The sequence below is a fragment of the Acinonyx jubatus genome, chromosome A1 (assembly GCF_027475565.1).
Source record: "Acinonyx jubatus isolate Ajub_Pintada_27869175 chromosome A1, VMU_Ajub_asm_v1.0, whole genome shotgun sequence".
NCBI lineage: Eukaryota > Metazoa > Chordata > Mammalia > Carnivora > Felidae > Acinonyx > Acinonyx jubatus.
In genome coordinates, this window is record NC_069380.1 from 129,485,248 (window position 1) to 129,507,355 (window position 22,108).

General features: G+C 37.5%; 1 long non-coding RNA gene across 1 annotated transcript in view; it reads right to left on the reverse strand.

The window, feature by feature from the left end:
• Positions 1 to 22,108, reverse strand: part of LOC128315776 (uncharacterized) — a 201,507-nt gene that overhangs the window by 149,363 nt on the left and 30,036 nt on the right. Inside the window, exon 3 of the long non-coding RNA XR_008298857.1 lies at positions 12,561 to 12,661. This is a non-coding gene — a long non-coding RNA (uncharacterized LOC128315776). The remainder of the gene's footprint in view (positions 1 to 12,560; positions 12,662 to 22,108) is intronic.

Consider the following 22,108-nt stretch of genomic DNA (forward strand, 5'->3'; position numbering starts at 1 on the left):
AAATAGACTTTCCGAAGCACACAGCTAACAAATTCCAGTGTAATAACCCGCAAAGACAGAAATCTTCCTCACCTTTGTGGAATCCAGTGGCCGAGTCCTAAAGTCTTCTGAAATACCAACATCCTGCCATCCAAAAAGGACGAGGAACCTAGTGTTTTGTTAAAAATGTTTTGTAGGTACCTCCAAAAGTATACTCTTCTGTGATCCTCCTACTCCTACTTCCTCAAAAAGCGAAATTTTGACCACTGCTCTTAGCAGTTTTTGGTTTTTTTTTTAAACAACAACCTTATCTGACCTTTCTCTTCTCCTTGACAGAGCAACAATCCCTTAGGAAAAGGCAAAACTTGACCACGTATTTTTGGGTTTTCATTCCATTCCTTCTACTTGCTTCCCCTGCTGGGATTTCAAGTAAGCTTCCTGATGGGCAAAACTGATTGAATCCGTAATCCACTGGAACGTGTGCTCCAGAGGGCGGGAAGGGGGACAGGGTTACCGCCTTCGAAAAGTAATGCAAAGCTCTCTCTCAGGCCCCTGCAATGGAGGTAGTTGATCAGCTTTACTCCTTCAGCGTCCACAAAGTAAATTAGCTGTTTTCAACGTGAGGCTATCAGACCAGCATCACCTGAGAACTTGATAGACGTGCAAATTATCCATTCCTGCCTCAGACCCACTGGCTCAAAAACTCTGGGGGCAGAGCCCCTCTAGCTGTTGTAACTGTAAGCTGATTTCTCTTATCATTTTGCCCTCCAGGTGATTCTGGTTTGCAAGCCACTAGAGCAAATAGACTTCACAGCCCTAGGCAGGCCCAGCTAAAGCCATTTTGTTAGCTTTACAATTAAAGTCAAGAGAGAAAAGCTGGGGGTACATGCTTTGTTTGGATCAAACAGCAGTTTTCAGTAGCTTTGTATTTTAGGGTTTGAAGATGCTTTCAGGTACCGATAAATCCAATACTTTGAGCCCTATCTGCTATCGCTAGGTTTATATTCCACTGGTTACGATCTGTGTGGGAGAGGAAATAACGGCTGCTATTTGCGATCAAGTATCATAGTGAAACATGAGGAATATTTCAACAACGTAGTTTACAGCAGCTTGAATCCAGCTACTAGTGCAAGCACAGCTGGGGTGAGGGGTTTTTTTAATTAATTTTTTTATTTAAGACAATGGTTAAGTACCACTTAGGAACAAAAATAAGCAGACTTTGAGTATACAGATGTGTTTTCAAGTGTTTGGAGATAGACCTTTTATTGCATTTGAGTCCAGATCTTAGGTCTCAAGGGGTAGAGTACACATTAGTTTGTCACTGGAGGGTGAGATTTAGAGCTAACTTAGGATTTGTGCCATGTACGTCCAGGCTCGTAGAGTTAAGCAACCCTCCATTCAACCCAATACCACTGCTCCCTGTCCTCCACAGTCTCTCTTTACAGTTTTTGATGAGAGTTATGTATACACGTTATAAACTGTGAGTTCAACCCATTATTAGTGTATCTTATCAATAAGCCCGTATCACGAGGGTAACATCATCTCTACACAAAAGTGGCTCCAACCTCATGGAAACATCTCAGATCCAAAGGTGAAAAAAGTTCAGAAATTTCTGTCTCTAAACACTTTCTCTAAGAATTGAGGTTTCTCTGTGACTCAAAAAAAAAAAAAAAATCCCATAAAAATATCCTTAGGTCTTATGAGCAAGTCAGGGTTAGTAGAAAGGTGAAACCAAAAACCTTGCCAATGAGCTATAAGAGGAATCTCTTCCAAAGAAAGGCTTATTCATTAAATAATGCGTTGGGAGGATGTGACGTGGAGAGGAAGACAAGGGCATATCAAAGCTTTCACTAGAGCTCAAACATTGTTCAGTATGACTGGAACAGGAAGAAATCTAGAAGAGGGGCAGGCGCTCAGCAAACACCATAACTTACCCCCAATGAAGCTCAGACACAGGAGCAACATACCCAAATGCTGCAAAAAGGAGAATACAAAAGAAAGTGTTCTGCTTTGCAGTAGCGCAGCCTATTACTGAGGACTGTAGAATTCCAAGATGGAGAGAAGAAAAGGTTTAATGGAGGGCCATATGGCATAAATTATCGGTCCTTACTGAACCTCTGGGGATTTCACCTGTGTCTCACCATAGCAGCTTCATTTACTTTAGGAGTTGGTTGAGGGTGAAATATTGATGGAGATAAAAAGAGATACTGGGAAAAATTTTTTCTATCAGGAGGAAGCCATAGGTCTTCAAGTAGAAAAAAACAGTGTGGCAAGAGCTTAAAAATGCTTTGAGATCTTGTTGGAGATGGATAAATTACACACACACACACACACACACACACGCACAGAGAGAGAAAGTCATTCTCTTTTTCAGAGGAATCCTGATCTCCTTGAACAATGGGCTGACACCTCAAACATTTTTTACATTTAATGTATTTTCTCTTATCATTTTGCACTGTACTAATACCGGGCTTTACCTTGGTTTTAATACATGGATAAAGGAAAGTATTCACAGAGGAAACTAGTAATTAAAGACATGGAGAAATTGGTTGGAGGCAATTAGAGAAAGAATAAGATGTTATACAGCTGAGGAAAGGTGGGATGCACCACAAGCCTTGGACTCTCGATCCTTCTCAGCCTCTCTCTTACTTGCCGGAGAGCAGATGAGGGAAAATGTTTGTCACCTTGAGGAGCGGTCAGTGAAAAGGGAAAGATGACAATTTTGGAGAAGAAATATACATCACAGTGGCTGCCACTGAGGTGAAACAAACGTTTTCCAGGAACAGTCTAATGAATCTGTTTTAAAGCCTTGAGTGGTCAACCCCTAGCCAAAATCCTTTAAATGAACCAAGACCTAATGTATCCATGTTTTCATTTTTTTACAGTATGATATGTTATATGTATTGCTTCCGTTAGCTGTTTTCAACTCTCAGATTTAATTTTTGATCTGTTCCTAATTAGGATATATCTGACTGCTGAGAGTCATAAAGAGTTTATGACACTGACTTATCACTTTAGAAAGCCATAGAGTTTCATTCTAATTTCTTTATGTTAGTGAGCTCATTCCTCCCTGATTGACTGTTCAATTCATATACTGGTTTTATACATGTACTAATACATACAATAAAGACTTTGGAAAGATAGTTGTAGACAAATTTGTGATAGGTGAAAATTATTTGAGACAACTGAAATTCTTAGGACAAATGAGAGGATTTTCTGTCAATTTCAGAAATCAAGAAAAGAAAAAGGATTATAAATGTGTCCTTGATGTCAACAAAAATTACCATACCAAAGATACAAGTTGTTCTTTTTTGCCCCACTACTCTGGAACCCTAACCATTGAACACATCCCTTAAATGACTCTACCTACACAACTGTTTATAACTTTGGAAGAATATTAGAATTGTCAGGGAGTTTGGCAAAATACCGAAGGCTAGGCTCTAAAAGACATTCTAAGACTGTCCCCTTTTCTCTAAGCGAGATTTTATTGTGCAGCCTATTATACTTTATGTTCTTATCTATTTAGTGTCTTTGTCCTTGAACTCCTAAGCCCCTTGAGGTGTAGAACTTACTGTCTTTCTATCTTCTATGCCTGATCTATGCAGGCTACTTAGTGCGTTTTTATTATATGGATGGATAACTTAATGATGACTTTGGAGATGCTTTTTTTTCCTAGTTCAAAATTAGCCTGCACAGCTTCCAGCTTCTGTACTTATTGTTACCCTGTTTACCTCCCAGAAAGCAGGGTATCTTTCTCCTTTATTTCCTTGTCAGGGAGAATCAAACCATAGCTTCCTTCTTAATGTCAGAATGTCCTCACTCTTCATGGCTCTCTGGGATCACAACAAAGTCAACTGAGCAAAATGATGTTCATTTCTCAAACTTGCTTGGATATTCTAGAACTTGTAATTTTCAGTGACGACTGTCATTATTCACTCTGTATTCCTCAGAACTTAAGGTCTGGTTCTCAAGTTTGGTTTGTAAAAATTACAAGTGTTTATGCTTTCACTAACACAGGATCACTAAAAATGAATAAATTTAACTTTTTTTTTCCACCACAGGAAGCAATGTGATTTCCAGGAAAGCTAAACTAATAGGAGTTGCTTCAAATAATATTTTAAATATGTTTATTTATATATACACCCATATACATAGATGATAGATATTATATAATTTTTAAAAAATACAGAATATTTGTGAACTCCAAATCCAAATCTTATAATTCAAAAGTGTACAAGAAAATGCTATTCAAAAGTCTAACCAGGCATATAAATGCTAGTTAATGAGAATGTGGAACTACAAGTCAATCTACGTATTTGTTACATTTCTCTTGAAAATTTCTAAAATGCACCATATTTTGCTGTAAGAAGCATAACAGTAATTAGGCTTTCTATCGCTTATGACCTCAGAACGCCCCAAGACCTCATTATGTAACAAAGCCACACGCCTAAAAAAAATACCTAAGTGGTTACAGACTCCTGACCCCATTTTGTAAGGAAAGATCTAGACAGTTTAAGGGACCTGTCCAAGATGAAAACAGGTGACAGAGCCTTGAAGAAAACCTCTCTTCTGACCCCAGGTCTGTGCTCAAATACACTGATGATGTTACAGAGAGAGATTAATGTGTTAGGACTCCAAGGTATGAATTCTTTTCACATCATAAAACTATATATCTACATCTATATCCATCTACTTTTATAATTGTTTTGGCAAATTTTGCGTTGATTAAACATTGTGCCATTTTCAAGGAAGAAGAAAGATGTTATGAAAATTGTTCCCCTGAAATTTCTACTTTATTATGATGCCTGATTTCTATTTACCCAGATGCCAGACTCTTGACTAAAACACAGATGAAGGGCTGGCATGGGAAATGGGTGAGGCTCTGAATAAAGGAAGTCATTCACAGGAGATCAGGATGAATTCCTGTTACATGAATATAAACAGATTAGTATTGAGGAATTCAATCCAGGCTCAGGGCTTCCTTCAGATTCTAAAACACAGTAGCAGCAGCATCTATCTGGAGACAGAAAGGAAAGAACCAGAGCCTCATCAGCTGCAGTGACCCATGGCCCGGCTGCTACCACATGCTCAGGGAGCCTGAGTTTTATCTACAGGCAGCTTCCACCAGCCTCATACTCTTTCCTTATTTACCAAGGGGGCAAAATTCCCAGGTCATAGCAGGATAGGAAGTAGAAGAGGGAGGACAGAGATCTCAGGTTTCTTCCCTGAGACACTAAGTACTACCAAGCACTGAAAAAAATGGACTCAGCAGAGTACCTAAAATGTGAAGGAGACTTCCTGATTCCTGACTGAGAATCACCTGTGGCTCTCAGCAGAATCAGGTGTTTTGTGTCCTTTCTAGATGTCCTGAGTCAGAATCTTTGAGTGAGTGTACCCAAGGGTTTATGTTTTTAATCAGCATCAAAATACTTCTTATACACCCTGCCATTTGTTCAGCAGTACAATGTTTGATGATGGATTAAAAAAAATTATTGCAGAAATGTGCATGGATCATAAGTGTATATCCTGATGAATGTTCAGGGAGTGAACACATTCAAGAAACCAGCACCCAAATCCAGAAACAGAAAATGGGATTTCATGCAGGCCCTTTGTCATAAGTAGTCTGCACATAAAAACCAAAAGGAATTATCAGATATGGATCATTATTTGCAGAAATTCAAAAAAATGTATGTGAAAATTTAAAATATATTCCACTTGAGTAGAGAATATTAAAAAGCTTAGGTACAAAATAAATGTCCAAATATCAGTTATTTGATTGTATGGTAACCAAATTAAAGGTATAATAAAATAAAAGGTAAAACAAAAACTCATTCACAGTAGCAAGAGTCTAAGTTAATAATAACATAAATAAAAATATTACAGTCCTTTACAAAAAAAATAATACAACTTCACTTAGAGAAGTAAGAGAAATCCTTACCAAGCCTAAATCTGTTATGTTTCTGAAATGCATAAATAAGTATTTTTAAAATGACAATTCTGGCCTTATGATAAATTAAGCTGAATTCCCAGGGCACCTCGGGGACTCACTCAGGTAAGCTAAGGCTCTTGATTTCGGCTCAGGTCATGATCTCACAATATGTGAGTTTAAGCCCAGTGTCAGGCTCGCAGCTGACAGCACAGAGCTTGCTTGAGATTCTCTCTCTTTCCCTTTCACTCTGCTCCTCCTCTGCTCACACTCTCTCTCCCTCTCAAAACAAATAAATAAAAATTAAAAAAAAAAACCTGAATTCCCATGAAAATTATTCTAAAATTCATCTAGAAGACAAAGCACATTTTGAAATTGTAAATAAAGTAAATTAATAAATCTTACTGTACCAGATGAATAACACATATCAAAAAACAACATAAATTAAAACAGTGAAGAACCAGCAAAAATCATATCTAATAAACGAAACAGAATACAATCAATATTAAGCACAAGAGAGCTTAGTGGAAACACAGAACCAGAGTGCAATTTCTACTTTATTATCTAGAGAGTTTACATTGACCTAGATTCGAGTTTCCCAGTGCTTCAAATTGGAATAATTATCTGTTTGGAAATTTTAAAACGATCATGTTACTGTGCCACGTCAGACTATAAGCTAAAATTTTAGATAAATGAAATAGACAGATAAACTTAAAGAAACCCAAAAGATGGGGCGCCTGGGTGGCTCAGTCAGTTGAGCATCTGACTTCGGCTCAGGTCACGATCTCACGGTCCGTGAATTCGAGCCCCGCGTCGGGCTCTGGGCTGATGGCTCGGAGCCTGGAGCCTGCTTCCGATTCTGTGTCTCCCTCTCTCTCTGCCCCTCCCCCGTTCATGCTCTGTCTCTCTCTGTCTCAAAAATAAATAAACGTTAAAAAAAATTAAAAAAAAAAAAAAAGAAACCCAAAAGAAAACATGAACTAAAGGGAGATCATAAACGCTTTGAAAGTGTATGCAGACATTCCGCAATCACAAAGGCAGTGGAAAATCCTGCCAAAAAACAAGTGAAAGATGAGAACTCAATAAAACCTGAACAAAACTCGTTTTAAAAGACAGAAATAAACTAGGTAAATGTGTGCTTAAAAAACGCTGTCAGGAAACCAATTTGACAATAAATTTCAAAAATAAATAAATAAATAAATGGAGTCATACAACAACAACAAAAAACGTTGTCAGATAAAATTTTATTATCAATATAGACTGCACACTAATTAATAAGAGTAATAACTTGGCATTAGGTGTCAAGAGCCATACAAATAATTACTACTTCCTCATCTGCAGCCCTGTAAATTCGCTTTCAGGGGTCAAGAGGAAGGCAGTATGCACAAAATAGGTGTGTCAAACACCATTTTTAAGAAAGTAGTGTCCTGTGGTCACCTAGGGTTCCAAGAGTTCAACGTAGTCATAGCAGTTAAGAGGCTATGAAACCATGGGGTGTAGGGTTGGCCCCAAGGGACAATGATGAGAAGGCAAGCTGAAATGACGAATCAACGAGATGATCTAACACAAACCTTCAAAAAGTCTATGGCCTGCATCAACCAGCAGGCCCCCACTGCTGAGATGGTTCTAGACTTGGAGGAAGGAGAGTTTGATCAGTCTCACAGCATCACCATCAACGCACTCCTTCTCTGCTGTCAGAAGGATAACAAGGAGGTAGGAGAAAATGAAATGGAAAATACGAGGCACCAAGTTGGTGCCAGGGGAGATTCATGCACAGGGGTTTCTAAAAGTGCCCTGTGGCTTGGCGGAGAATGGGTGCAGAGTGCTTGAAGAAACTGAGCTGTTTAAAAAGCCAGGAAAGTTTGGGGCACCTGAGTGGCTCAGTCGGTTAAGCATCCAGCTTCGGCTCAGGTCATGATCTCATGGTTCATGAGTTTGAGCCCCACGTTGCGTTCTGGGCTGACAGCTCAGAGCCTGGAGCCTGCTTCGGGTTCTGTGTCTCCCTCTCTCTGCCCCTCCCCTGCTTGCACTCTGTGGCTCGCATTGTCTCAAAAATAAATAAACATTTAAAACAAACAACAACAATGAGGGAAGTTTAAGGGTATTATCTCTTATAGGTGGAACTATGGGATTTTTTTTTCTTTCTACCCTTCAAAGTTAAAAAAAATATTTAGTAGTGTCCATTTTATTTTCTATGATCAGAAAAATCAGTTATAAAATAAGAGGGAAAGCATCCTTCCTTTATATAAAGTTTGAAAATTTTGATTCTGCCCTGGTACTCCTTAGGAGAAAAGAATAATAGGAAATAATGTTTTGTTGGAGATTAAGCATTTATACTGTGAAAGGGCAATTAATACAGAATGGTTTTCTTTTTTTTTTAGTAAAAGCCTATGCTACTAAAAGTCCTCTGAGAATGTGAAACACCAGGCAATAAATACAATTTCTTTTCGAAGTCCCATTCATACAAGCACTTTTTTGTTTGTATTTTGCAAGGACAACATTTGGGGAGGCGATAACAGAGTGGTAATGGAGTAAATGCACATTTTCAGATAGGATTATAAAACATGTTTCTACAGTAAATACAAGCAAAAGAAGAGGACCAAGACACTGAAGCAATTTGCTACAGAAAATGCAATAAATGATCCCTGCTATATCCTATAATTTTTAGCAGCAAACATGAAAAACCTTTACTTTCTATATTTCTAATTGGCTAATTGTAAACATGGATGATTCTGTCAATATAGTGGAGTAAAGAAATTTGAGACAATTCAAATCATACACACATTTTTCCCCTGACTACAATGTATTGAAACTAGAAACTGCTAACAGGAGGAAAACTGGAAAATTCACAAATTAAAGAGGAGGGACACTCCCAAACTCATTTTACAAGACAAGAATTGGACACAAAGGCCAGAGAAGGAGACTATGGGAAAAGGAAACTACAGGCCAATTTCCTTGATGAATATAGATGCAAAAATTCTCAACACGATACAGCAAACCAAATTCAACAGCATGTTAGAAGGATCATACAGTATAATCAAGTGGGATTCATCCATTGGAGCAATTAACAAATATGATATATTGCATTAATTAGAATGAAAGATAAAAATCTTATGATCATTTCAATAGGTAGAAGAAAAGCATTTGACAAAATTCTATATCCATTCATGTTAAAAATTCTCAACAAATTAGGTATGGAAAGAAGATAACTCAATATAATAAAGACCATTTACAATAAGCCCAGAGCTAACATTAGACCTAAAGTTGAAAGGTTGAACACTTTTCCTCTGAAATCAGGAACAAGAGAAGGGTACCCACTCCCATGAGTCATATTCAACATAGCACTGGAAGCACTAGCCATAGCAGTTAGGCAAAACAGAATGAATGAATGAATGAATGAATGAATGAATGAATTGGAAAGTAAGATGTAAAATTGTCTTTCTTTGCAGATGGCATGATTGTATAGAAAACCCTAAAGATTTTACCAAAAAAATATTTTAGATCTATCAACAGGTTCAGTAGAGTTAAAGGATACAAAATCAAAACATGAAAAAAATTAAGTGTTTCTATACACTAACAATGAATTATCTAAAAAATAAATAATTAAAACAATCCCATTTATAATAGTATCAAAAACAATAATTACAAATAGATGTAATCAAGTAGGTGAAAGACCTCTACAAGACATTGATGAAAGAAATTGAAGATAACACAAATAAATGGAAAGATAGATTGGAAGTATTATTGTTACAATGTCCACACTACCCAAAGCCATCTCTAGATTCAATGCAATCTCTATCAAGATTCCAACTACAGTTTTTAGAAAAAAATAATCCTAAAATATGTCTGGAACCACAAAAGATCCCGAATAGCCAAAGTAATCCTGAGAAAGAAAACAAAGCTAGAGGTATCACACGTCCTGATTTCAAACTATATTATAAAGCTATAATAATCAAGCAGAGTGGTACTGGCATAAAAACAGACACAAAGGCCAATGGAACAGAATCAAGAGCACAGAGGTAAACCCATGCATATGCAGTCAACTAATATTTGAAAAGGTAAGCCAAGAATACTCAGTGGGGAAAGGATAGTGCCATCAATAAATGGTATTGGTAGAATTTATATCCATTTGCAAAAGAATTAAACTACACATCTATCTTATACTACTCACAAAACTTAATTCAAAATGAATGAAGCCCTAAAACTCCCAGAAGAAAAGACAGACAAAAAGCTCCTTGATATGGGTCTTGTGAGCAATTTCCTAGGACACCAAAAGCACAGGCAACAAAATAAAAAATAAACAAGTGGCTACATCAAACTATAAAAACTTCTTCACAGCAAAGGAAATAATCACTAAAATGAAAAAGCAACCTATGAAATGGGAGAAAATATTTGCAAACCACACATCTGATAAATGGTTAATACCCAAATATATACAAACATAAAGATAGATAGATAGATAGATAGATAGATAGATAGATAGATAGATAGATAGAGAGATAATACATACATACAATTCAATAGCAAAAAATCAAATCAAATCAATTTAAAAATGGGCAAAGGAGCCGAATATATATTTTTCCAAAGAAGATATTCAAATAGCCATAAGGTACATGAAATGGTGCTCACCATCACTCAGCATCAAAACCACAATGAGATATCACCTCACACCTGTTAGAAGGGCTATTATCCAAAAGACAAATCATAACAAGTTCTGGCAAGAATATGGAGAAAAGGAAGCCCTTTTACACTGCTCGGAGGAATGTAAATTGGTATAGCCACTATGGAAAACACTACAGAGGCTCATCAAAAAGTGAAAATAGAACTACCATATAAACTAACCATTCCACTGCTGGGCATATATCCAAAGGAAAGAATTCACTAACCGGAAGTAATATCCAGGCCCCCTATTTTTTGCACCATTATTTATATCAGCCAAGCCAAACAACCTAGGTGTTCATCAACAGATGAGTGGATAAAGAAAATGTGATATATAGTGGTGACTATCATTAGAAAAACTGTATTATATATTTGAAAGCTGCTAAGAGTAAATATTTAAAGGTCTCCTCACAAGATAAGAAAATATTTGTAGCTATATGAGGTGATGGATGTGAAGTTATTGTGTAATCCTTTTGCAAGATAGATAGATATCAAATCACTCTGTTGTACACCTTAAATGTATACAATATTAATATATCTCAAAAAAAACTGAGAGAAAAAAAGTCATGACTTATCCAATTATGCCTTTGTAATGAAGCTTCCATAAAATGCAGAAGGAAGGGGCTGGGCAAACATCATTAGCTGTGCAGGCCAAGACAGGGGCTTGCTCAGAGAGAGGGCATGAAAATATCTCTTCCATCTGACTGCTTCTAAATTATATCCTTTTATAATAAGCTGGGAATGTAGTAGGTAAATTGGGTTTCCTGAGTTCTGTGGGCTGTTCTAGGACACTGATCAAACCTGAAGAGGGGGTCATGGGAACCTCTGATTTCTAACAGTCATCAGAAGCATAAGTAACAACCTGTACTTACACTCAGCATTTGAGGTGAAGGCAGTGTTGTGAGACTGAGCCTCTAACCTGAGGGATCTGATAGTTGTCTCTAGGTAGATAGAGTCAGCATCGAGACAAATTGATGGGACACCCAGCTAGATCGCAGAAATGCTTAGAGAGGGAAAAAAGTACCACACATTTGGTGTCCAGAATACAGAAGTGCTAAGAATATTGTGTGAACTGTGAAGGAACATCATATTGTGTTTTTTCTTTCCAGCCTCTTTCTAAATTAGAGAGCACACCATCCTGAAATAAAAATGTTCGTATCTTTATCCAAATATCTTGTTATTTTTTTTTCTTCTTCTACTGAGCTGGAGTAAGTTAAGCTCTTATTCATATATTAAAAAAAAGTAAGCTAAATAAATCAAATAAAAAATTGAGAGGAGCCTGGGAGGCTCAGTCAGTGAAGCATCTGACTCAATTTCAGCTCAAGTCATGATCTCATGGTTCATGACATCAAGCCCTGAATTAGGCTCTGTGCTGGCAGCATGGAGCCTGCTTGGGATCCTTTCTCCCTCTCTCCCTGCCCCCCACCCCCACTCATGTGTGCCTGTATGTGCATGTGCACACAGGTGCCCGTTCTTTCTCAAAATAATAACCTCATAAAAGTTGAAAGCAATATTTTGAAAGAAAAACTAAACAATATTCTGTAACATTGATTAAAGTATCATTTAATAAGAACTCTCTCCTCTGATTACCTTGCCTGTCTTGTAAATAACATTTTTCAATCATGTTTAGAACATTTTCTTTAAAATTTTTAAAAATTTTTTTAGTTTATTTATTTTTTGAAAGAGAGAGGTGTGCCCAAGGAAGCATAAGAGAGGCAAAGAGAGACGGAGCGAGAGAATCCCAAGCAGGCTCCACACTGTCAGCACAGAGCCCAATGTGGGGCTCGAACCCACTAACCATGAGATTATGACCTGAGCCAAAATCAAGAGTCAGACACTTAACTGACTGAGCCACCCAGGCACTCCAAAACATTTTCTTTTAGGTTCATAACTTTAAATACCCATTGCCCTTTGAAAATTCAAATAAATCTAAACAAAGGAAGACTTAATATTGGAATCAACTAAAATCCATTGTATTTAATAATTGCTTATTTACATGAAATAAGTCTTCTATATATATCTGGTAGTGTTGCAGGAATTTTTTCTCCTCATCAGCCAGTCCTCACACCTGTGAGTTGTATCTAAAGGGAAAAGTACCTGGGAGAATAGAAAAAAAGTGAATTTGCTATAATGGAAGTTCTTAAAATGTGGTAGCATTAGTAGAGAATGGCTGAGCCCCTAAAATGTATCCAGCACTATCATTTGTGGGACACAATGGAAAATAAGCCAGATACAGCTGCTGCCAGAGGGAGAGAGACGTGAAACAAATAATTATAATAAAGGGCAGTGAGTGAACTGAGGAACAAGATACAATGTTCTCCGGGAGCTCTGTTACATACTCAGAATAGAGAGTGTCTCAAAGTTTCCAGGAGGAAATGGCACCTGTTAGTAGGAAGGACACAGATGAGATGGGGAACTAGAGTTCTAGACCAAGGAAATGAGAGCAAACAGTGGATTGCTGAGGAATAGGATTTCACTTTGGTGCCCCTGGGTGGCTCAGTCAATTAAGCGTCTGACTGTTGGTTTCAGGTCATGATCTCAAGGTTCCTGGGTTCAAGGACTGCATCGGGCACCACTCTGAGCGCTTGGGTCCTGCTTAGGATTCTCTCTCTCCCTCTCTCTGTGCCCCTCCCCTGCTCACACTCTCTCTCAAAATAAATAAATAAACTTTTTTAAAAAAGGAAGAAAGATTTCACTTTGACGTGAGCATTTTTATGGGAATGGCAAAAACACAGGTAGTCACAATAAACCAAAGCCAGAAGCCATGAAACGCCTTTTAAGACCTGTCGAAAAGTCTGAATTTATCTCAAGGGCAATGGAACATCAGAGAAGGAGTTTAAGAAGGGAGGAGTGACCCAGAAACGTGTTTGATGATGACAAAAGTAGTAAAAACTGCCACTGAATACTTCCTGGGATACTTAATAAACATGAACTCCTTTTATCTTTGCTACAACCCTAGGATAATATTATTCCCACTTTCCAGATAAAGAAAGTGAATCTTAGAGTGGAAGTTGGCCCAGTATTCACAAAGCTCGAATATGACTGAGCCACAACTTAAACCCAAATCTGTCTGACCCTGGGGAGATCAGGAGGACAGTGAAGTCAATACTAGGTTGAACCACGTGAAATTGACAAAAACAATTTCACTTGGTTGATTCTAGTATGTCATAAAAAATCCCCACCCCTTCTGAAATTAAATTTGAATTCAAAAAATAAGCTACCAGAGGCATGTACGAGAGGGAAAGAGATGTCCTTTGAAATTCCATGTCCAACTTCTTTTATCAGTTCCACTCTGCAGATTTAAACCCAAAGGTCCCTGGCTTAATTCTCTTCTTTGTCTGCTTCTGTCATTCCAGTTCTTGTTGTGGTCTCTTAGCTTTCTGTGATTCCCGACCAGCCAGGAGCCCAGTGACTCTCCCAATGTGTTGCAGGACCTCTGGTTCCACAGTATTTCCCCTGATGTCTCTATTCTGTTTGTTTTCCATAGAGTGAGAAAAGGACTAATTGCACAGTACATCTTGGACACATTCCCCTACGATATAAAACTCCTTGCAGAGATCCCCTGAGGTGATGCGTTCCTCATTCCATTCTCTAGAGTTCTCACTTGTTGCTTCTCTTCATCTCTGTATCTACTGCAGATTTCAGCAACCAAGCTCAAATGGAGAGAATGAGGGATATGACTGCATTGTAAACTGGCTTTCCTCCCCAAGCAAGAGCCCTGGTTAAATATCAGTAGGTAATATTCCACTTAGACTTCACTGCTTGAGAGTCATTTAAAATTCTAATCAAAGATGGGCAAAGATGGGGCGCCTGGGTGGTTCAGTCAGTTGGGTGTCAGTCAGGTCTGGTCAGGTGACTTTGGTCAGGTGACTTTGGCTCAGGTCATGATCTCACAGTTCGTGGTTTCGGGCCCAGCATCAGGCTCTATGCTGACAGCTCAGAGCCTGGAGCCTGTTTCCAATTCTGTGTCTCCCTCTTTCTCTGTCCCTCCTCTGCTCACACTCTTTCTCTCTCTCTCTCTCTCTTTCTCTCAAAAATAAACATTAAAAAATTAAAAAAAAAAAACCGATGGGCAATGACATTGATCTATACATGTGTATCAATAGGACCTAAGCCTAATCTTTAGTGTAATAAAGGCTCTTGACAATTAGGTCAATAATCCCATTCTTCTTCCTTCACTATTCTCTCTCCTCCTCTGCCATCTGCATCTGCAAAAAACTTCCACAAGGAATTTGCTCCCCCAAAATATTCTGCCTCAGTTGCCTATAAATCCAGGTGGCTCAAATAACAACTTGTTTTTGTGAAACTTTTGTATGATTGTTATCTTAGAATGAAATCCAGAAATAGACATAAGTACAAAGAAAACAAAATAACCCAAATACCACTACAGAATTCCAGAAACCTCTTGACAAAGATTAACAGATCAAGGAATGGACAGATAGATGGAAAAAGATGGTGGTAAATAAAAATATGGATAAGTGAAGAGATCAGTAGGGAGGGAGGAAAAAGATAGACTAATCAAGACAGGCAATTGCATAAAAAGTTGATCATCCTACACATGACACTTTTTTTTTAAGTATGAGATTTAATTTTTGCATTTAACAAAAGAAAAAACCCAAGACAAACTGAAGAAATGGCTAAAACTTAAAAACATGTTTCTTGGGGCACCTGGGTGGCTCAGTCAGTTGAGCATCCAACTTCGGCTCAGGTCATGATCTCGCGGTTCGTGAGTTCAAGCCCCACATCTGCTCTGACAGCTTAGAACCTGGAGCCTGCTTCAGATTCTGAAGCCTCTCTACCTATCCCCTGCTCACACTCTGTCTCTCTCTCTCTGAAAAATAAACAAACATTAAAAAAACATGTTTCTTCATTTCAGTATATAATTTCCATACTCTGGTATAAGAAACACAGATATGAAACAACGTTAAATATCTAGAGTTATGATTTATTTTAAATGACATGTTTCAATTTGAGGTAGGATAATTGACTCCCTGCTTTGAAAAATAAGGAAATTAGCCCTCTTGCATATGCTTCTGTCTTTACTTTCCACCCCCTAATTTTGGCAATATAATTTCTTATATTACAGGGTTTATAACATTTATATTCTGTTCTATGACCATAATTCTCTCTGCTATTTAGTCTAAGTTTCTATATTTAAATAGATGCAGTGATAACTACCAGCCCTTTTGCCACTCTTTTCAGTAGTTTTTTTTGGTTGAATGGGTTTAATCATTTTTTTTTAAGAAAGACTCATAATTCCTCTATTCTGTGAATTTGTATGTAACTTCAAATGCCAGTCTGTTGCCTTTTATACTAGAAAAACATGTTGAAAGTTATAAAGTTGTGGGCTTGATCTTTTTCCTGCCAAACACTGTAAACATTCCTCCACCATCTTCTGAAAATGAGCAGTGGTTTAATCCCTTACTGTTTTCTCCATTCATTGCTTAATTGGCAGGATTCCTCCCTCAGTAGTTTCTTGAAGAAGAAATCACGTGTGGTATTGCCACCAGTAGCACCTTATAAGGCCACCTTGTAAGGGCCTGGGTAGGAGGGGTTTCTGCCCCAGCCCTATACCTTGAATGAGTTTATCCCAATTCAGATCTTTGCCCATGCAACAAAGAGTTTGTAGCTTTATTGTTGTGTCTATTCTAGACTGCATTTGGGGCACTTTAGAGCTCATCATTCTCTACCCAAACAGCTATGAATCTGTTTCCAGAGCCTACACAGACATCTTCCCAGGTCCTTCTCCTGAATGCGGATGAAGCCACCACAAGACAAATGGACTAAGGTATTCAAACATATGCAAATGAGGTCTCTCATGGTGCCAAACATTGGCAAGTGTCCTAGGGTCAGGCCTGGCTCTTTCTGTACAATCATGTTCTGGTTTGTGCTGAAAAATTCTAAATTTAAAATAGATCGCTGAGAAGTATAATGATCAAGATAGGAGGAGGGAATATATTTTATTTTATAGTTCTTAGCTATATATATATATATATATAATTATATAAGAAATATAATAAAATAACTATTTTATAGTTCTTAGCTGTATATGTGCGTATATATATATATATATATTCTTAGATATACTCTTACAAGTTTTGACATATGGGACTTCAGCCTCCATTTATAGTTTTGTGTCGTTTCCACTGATGTGTTAGCAAAATAGCATGTGAAAAAGTTTGCTTGCTCTTTTATTTGAGAATTTTAACCCATTTACTTAACAAATGAGAATCAAGTTGTCCAGCTACAATATTTTTGGGTTTCTCATTCCTCAGAATCCTATTAACTCATTTGCCTATAGCTCAGGAAAATGTTAAAGTACCCTGATATTTTTTCATTACAGGTGATTTTCACTTTCTATGGTGATGCCTAAAGAACGGTGTATTTTTACTGAAAGCTCAAAGTAAGGCATGCCTTATTATTTATTATTCTATAACAGTTTTTCTTTTATTTTAAATTTTTTTAATGTTTATTTCTTTTTGAGAGAGAGAGAAATAAAGAGTGAGTGGGAGACGAGCAGAGAGAGAGAAGGAGACACAGAATCCAAAGAAGACTCCAGGCTCTGAGCTGTCAGCACAGAGCCCAACATGGGGCTTGAACTCACGAACCGCAAGATCATGACCTGAGCTGAAGTCAGACACTTAAATGACTGAGCCACCCAGGTGCCTCTATAACAGTTTTTCTTAAAATAATGTACTTTACAATCCCTATATTCAGTTGTGCCATTAATTCAAGGGATTGTATTTTCTATTTTGTCTTCAATTATTTTTACCATTATTGAGTTATGTTCTGTAAGAAACACCTATTTTCTCATATCTATGTTCTTTCTCCTTCATATATTATGTCTGCCCGATAGCTTTGATCTCTTTGCTTATTTTTTATATGTTCAAAGTAATTGTATTAATATTTTCTTCTTTGAAATAATTTAATTTTAATCCAGTTTGTTTCATTGTTTACTATTTCTAATTCATATTTGTAGTTCAGTAAAGCTGATTTTTGGACCATAGGCATTTTTTCTTGAATTCTGTAAATTCTCTTTCCATTTTATTTTGGTGGTTTATTTCCTGGATTTCTGTCTCTCAATTTATTGAATTCGTCTTTTTATTAACCTCTTCTACAATGCAAGATTATGTTTTATTTTCAACCCAGTTACTTTATCTGTGTTTTCTTTTCTGTTTCTTGGACAAAGAGGTGGTGTTGTATTTGCACAGCCCTCCTGCCATAGCTTCAGTTTGTTCATGCCAAAGTGAGCAGATCTATCAGAAGTGTGCAGGAATCCTTCCTAATTCACTTCCCACCTTATCTGAAACCTCCATATCCTCCTCTGAGGCAATTTGGGTAATTACCAACGGTGTTCTTCCACCTTAACATGGCCCATCCCCTTAGTGGGAGTTCATGAGTCAGACAGGAGAAGAGTTCATCTAGAATTTGTATGGGATTTTTAAGAAAACCTTGACTTTTTCTTCAAAACTCCTATTAAATATTCTCTATTAGATTTACAACAACGATGTGCATGCATGTGTGTGTGCCTATGCGTGCATGCCGTGCACAAAAGCAGGATGCTACTCCAAGATGATAAACCCTCAGGTTTGAGATCACTTCTCTAATCTCAGTTTAGAGCTACAGGCTTCCTTCAGAGACACTTGTCATTTTTCCATTCCACTCATCCACTCCAGTGGCTTAGTTTTTATCAGAGACACAAGGCTAACGAACAAAACTGACTCAGGATATCTGTGCTAGAGAAGAAAAATCTATAGTTTCATCAGATTTGGAAAGTTTTTTAGTTATTATTTATTTAAATATTGTTATGCCTCATTGCTTTTCTGGTTCTCCAATTACATATGTTTGTAGCACAATTGATAATGTCCTGCATGTCAAGGACATGTTCTGTTCATTTTTTTCCCTCAGTCCTTTTCTTTCCGTGTTTCAACTTGGAGACTTAATATTGATACAGCTTAAAGTTCACTGCTCTTTTTTTTTCTCTTGTAGTGTCTACTCTGCTGTCAATCCCATCCAGTGTGCTTTCCATCCCAGACAACTTATTTTCAATGTCTAGAAATTTGATTTGCATCTTTTTTGTCTTTATTATGCCCACACTTTGTGCTACCTTCTTTTTATTTTATTTTTCTGTTTAAATCGTTTATTTTTTTTTCAATATATGAAGTTTATTGTCAAATTCGTTTCCACACTCTTTATTTTTTTAACGTTTATTCGGTTTTGAGAGACAGAGACAGAGCACGAGTGGGGGAGGGGCCGAGAGAAAGGGAGACACAGAATCTGAAGCAGGCTCCAGGCTCTGAGCTGTCAGCACAGAGCCTGACGCAGGGCTCAAACTCGAGATCATGCAAGATCATGACCTGAGCCGAAGTTGGATGCCTAACCGACTGAGCCACCCAAGCGCTCCTCTACTACCTTCTTGAACATGTTTTTTATATTTAAATAACTGTTTTAATGTCCTTGTGTACTAATTCTATCATCTGTTGCACTTTGGGGTCTCTTTCTCTTGATCCCTGATTTCCACCCCGCTCATTATGGATCATACACTCTTCTCCCTTGCTTGCTGGGTAATTTTTATTAGATGTGAGACATTGTAAATTCTATGTTGATGAATATTGAATTTTGTTGTCACCCTATATTTTTAGGAATTTTGTTCTGGGGCACATTTAAGTTAATTTGAAATAAAGCAAACCTTTTGACACTTGCCTTTAGTCTAGAGCTAACACAGTCTTACTATTGAGGTAATATTCTTCTAGAAGAGAACTTTATTTGACAACACATATGTTAAAAGGCCGTTCAATTTTTGTTTGCAAACTATTCCTGACTGTGTGTGATCCTTAGACATTGTTCTATCTGTTCCTTTATATTGGTTCTTCCTCCAGCCCTGGAGAGTTTCCTCATGTGCATGAATTTATCACAGGTCCTTTGCTCTTGACTCAAGAGAACCCTCTGCAGATTTCCAGAGTACTCTTTCTCTGTCTCTGTCTCTTGGGCTCTGGTTAAGTTTCCCTCCCATTTTTATAGGCTGGATACTGTTTAGGCAGTGAGCTGAGGCAACGGAGGCAATGCTAAGTCTTATTTCATTTGTTGCCTCTCTCAGGAATCACTCTTCTATGCTGCCTGTTGTCCAAAGTCTGAAAAAAGTTGCTTCATACATTTCGGTTGTTTTGTTTGTTGCTTAAATCAGGAAGGCCTATCTTGTCCCTGTTATGTCACCATGTTTGGAAGCAGAAGTCTTCTCGTGGTACATTTTAAACAAAGTGTTGCAAAGGGTACTTGTTTTTGACTCAACTATTAAGCAGAAATGGTAACCAAGGGTAAAATCGGTAACAAGGAGAAAAGTAGCTGGGACCATCTTTAGGTCTTGGTAAAACAAGAAAAGGGGTGTTATGAAGGATACCTCCCACAGGATATCTGGCTCCTATAGCTCCTTCTATCCCCCAGTGCTTTATTTCTCCTCTCCACTGTGTTTTTGTTTTTCCTCCTAAACTTCTCCATGTAGCTCTTACATATCTAACACATATGATAAGAGACACTTCCCATGCTTGGTGATAGAATCTCGACAGAAAGGGAAAATTCCTTATTCCCACTGCAGTTGGTTGGACAGGGAATATGTATGCTTGATTCCTGACTTTGCAATTGTATGCAGAAGCTTTGGAGTCTTCCTTTATAAATCATACAATACATAATAGCCTCACTTGGAATTTTAGTCTTTCCCTTTCTGACATTAAACTCTTAGATCACACAGCATCCAAAGATATTTCTATTGTAATTCTGTCATCAGTATAGGCATGCTCTGGGAGCCATTTAAAGGATTAGAGCCACATCAGAACCTCATTTAAGCATAATTTACTTTCTAAAGCCACATCACCTTGATTAACTAAATTAGTAGTTCGTTAAGAGGCTTCGTGATTTTAAATGAGTCACTTTACTTGTAATGTTTTGCAATAAGACTTAATTTACTGGCACCTTCTCCTAAAGTTCTGATTTGCTGATGTTTTCCAAAGTCCAACAGAATGATTGGTTCATGGGAAATGGCACTGACTAGAAAATAAACTGGAACACAGCTTGTCTTTCTATGCTCCATCTGCTCAACCAAGTCTTATTAAATTAAATTCTAGGAAACATCTCACTGTGCTTTAAAATGCCATGTTGGACTCTGGAAATTGAAAGTAATGTTATTGCCTTGAATGCATTGGTTGACATTTTAGTGTTAAAATATGAAGGGCTAGGGGTGCCTGAGTGGCTCAATTGGTTGAGCATCCGACTTCGGCTGATGTCAGGATAGCTCCTGAGTTCAAGCCCCACATAGGGCTCTGTGCTGACAGCTCAGAGTCGGGAACCTGCTTCAGATTCTGTGTCTCCCTCACTCTCTGCCTCTCCCCTGCCTGTGCTCTCTCTCTCTCAAAAATAAACTAAAAAAAATTAAATATGAAGGCCTAAGTTCTAATTAGAGAAACACTGACCATAGGTTGTGCAACACTTGATATTTGCACTCAACATCTAGGTATCATAACATTGGATTTCTGAAGCAACTTTATATGTGGATGAAATCTGGCTCAGAGCAATGTCACCCCAATCCTAAATCTGACCAGTCAAGAGAACAGCCACTTAGAGAAATCACATTGCATGACTTCAAAGTATGCTCGTAAGATATGGATTCAACCATATCTTGTTTCTGTTGAGTGACATGGTGATTAGCAAAAGGGAGTATTAGTCCCTTTTCAGCTGATTCTGGGTAATATTTAACCCACTTTAAAAGGCAAACACACACACACACACACACACACACACACACACACACACACACCACACATACATCGTAAGTGTGTCTTTTCTGAAACACGCAAGAAACAAAGCACTTCAGAATGGGGAAACAAAATAGGAGGGTGGAAAGTATTGGTATTTATACTCAACATTAATCCCTTAAACTAGTGATGTCCAGTATTCTCTTGGTAGATATTAATTAGTCTACAAGAAGTTATTCGTAATATGATAGCATCATAGAGCATTAAAGTCAAAAGAAGTAAATAATGTCATCTAGTCCAATCTTCTTTCTTGACAAATGATATCCCAAGACTAGCCGAAAACTGTCCAGGCAAACATTAAAGACAATGGGGCTAAAAGTCTAGGTCTCCTAATTCTAAATCCGGTGCCCTTACTACCTCTGAAGTAATGTTGGGGAAAAAGACTTACTGAGGAACATGAGAAATTAATCAGGGTACTGATGATTACACCCAAATAACTGAACTAATAGAAGAAGTATCACTGGATTATGGGATTAAGGATGAATAACTTCTGTTTTCTGCTAGTCTATATATTTCCATTTTTAAGCTAACACAAATTAATTTTAATATTGGAAAACTATAATAGATTTCACTTGAAATTTATGCAGAAAAGTTTTCATCGTACCCTTTACCCAAACACTTCTAAAAATACATTTGAAAAATAGTAATTATACTGTTTACATTGAGATTTTAACAGCATCCTCAATAAAAATGTAATCTGAGACATATTTGTAGCAAGTCCTGGAATCCAGAAATGATT